The following is a 1,942-nucleotide window of genomic DNA, read 5'->3' on the forward strand; positions in this document are numbered from 1 at the left end:
TTGGAGGTGGGATCCCCATCCCTATTAATTTTTTTAAATAATGGGGATTCTGCCTCCTTAAACTTTGACCCCAAAAAACCAGAGGATTGTGCTGGGGGTCAGAAAAAATACAGAGGTGGGATCCCCCCTTACTTTTCGGCCCGGCCCGGCCCGGCGCCGGCAGGCCTGCCTTTGTGTTCTCCAGTATACCAAAACAACCACAACTTCTATTTATATAACAACTTTAACATAAAAAAGCATCCCAAGGTGCTTCACAGGAGCGTTATAAAACAAAATATAACAGTGAGGCACTTAAAGAGATATATTGCCAACGGTGGGAAAGGTGGCCGACAGCCTGCCCACCCAGAGCCCAATTAAGTGGCCAATTAAGGGCCTCTTCCTGCCTCCACTGGCATTTTACTGTCAGCTGGGGGTCCTCTGCCACGTGGGGAGACCGTTAGGTAAACCCTGGTGGCCTCCCAGCGGGGTCTGGAGAGGGCCTCATTTTGGGCACTCTTTGGCCCACAACGGGATGCCCCCCCCCCACCACCCCCCAGGCATAATGGCCACCTCCACAGCAACAGCACCACCTGCCCTCACCAACCGTGCCTCCCCCCCCTCCCTACCCCCAATGACGGGATATGCCTGACTGACCACAGAACCCTCAAACTCCACTTATCTGTTTGTGAGGGCGCATGTCCATTGATGTGCACTCGTGCTCCAGGTGCAGCCCCAGGAATGGCCACTGTCTCCAGTGGCGCTACTGAGCTGCCAGCCCTCTGATTGGACCGGCAGCTCTTGGGCGGAGGGCGGGGTGGGGGGGTGAGGTGTGGGCCATTGTCTGCTAAGGGCTGTTAGGCCCGGCAGTAGCCAATTAATTGGTGGCCGCCCATAAAATGCAGCCCTGGGTCTTGTTGCCTGCCAAAGCAGAGTCGCCCTCACCCGCCCAGCCACGCTTTCGGCCCTGGCAACAGCCACCTGACGGCTCTGAAAAATTCCAGCAAATGTTTTCTCTGGCCTCCTGCAACCGTTCCAGTCCCTGCTTTCCTAATCACCAATGACAGATGTGACAATGAGTCTCTATCAGCCACTGTCTCAGGGGTAGTCTGTGAAATCGGGTCATGTTGCAGGCTTGCAGCTGTAATCTGCTCAGTTTGCCCACTCTGATATTGCAGCCACAGCCATGGTCACAGGAAAGCTCCTCTTCACACAAAATAAAATTATATCCCTTTTTAGTTGCGGGTCTTTTTAATGGCAAATTACTGATGAATGCACCATAATAATATTATTGCTGACAACGCAAATAAAACAATGCCGCTCTTTAAAAAGTGAGCATTCAAAGGGCACCTTCTTTAAAAAGGGCAGACTAATTGATAAACTGATTTTCATTTGTTTGCTAAATGCAGAACAGAATGATAGAAAGTATGTCAAAAATATCATTTGTGCCAGAGATCAAAATAGTTTGTTTTAGTTTCTTTTAATAACTTCCCCTTAAGATAAAGTTTGTTAAACATTAGCCAGATATTTTCATTTTCAGTCAACCTTCCCCATCGTTCTTTTTTAAACTTACAATATTATCATTTATGCTACTCCTGACAACACCAGCCAGAGGCAAGTACTCATAGCTCCCTCTGCCGGAATAATCTCAACAGCTGGACACTCTGATGTTAAAAGCAGCACTTGTATTCATAGGGAGAGTGTTTTTGGTGACGCAAAAGAATTTGTTAACAGGTTCACCAGGTCTGAAAACAAGCAGCTAAATTGCAGGAACAAGGTCATCAAATACCAACATCCAGAGGGGAAATGGGCCAACAACAAAGGATTAAAAGACGTTCCAAGGCAAGCACTCTTTTGTATGAAGTACCTATAAAATATGCTGACGGCATAGCAAATCGTTTAATCTGGTTGGCTGCTGGATCAGTTCTGGGCGTTTTCAAGACACTTTCTGGGACGTCCAATGAAA

General features: G+C 48.0%; 1 pseudogene; it reads right to left on the bottom strand.

Moving 5' to 3' along the window:
• Nucleotides 1–1,942, bottom strand: part of LOC137380516 (acyl-CoA dehydrogenase family member 11-like) — a 105,333-nt pseudogene that overhangs the window by 39,082 nt on the left and 64,309 nt on the right.

Source organism: Heterodontus francisci, chromosome 2, assembly GCF_036365525.1.
Source record: "Heterodontus francisci isolate sHetFra1 chromosome 2, sHetFra1.hap1, whole genome shotgun sequence".
NCBI classification, from domain to species: domain Eukaryota; kingdom Metazoa; phylum Chordata; class Chondrichthyes; order Heterodontiformes; family Heterodontidae; genus Heterodontus; species Heterodontus francisci.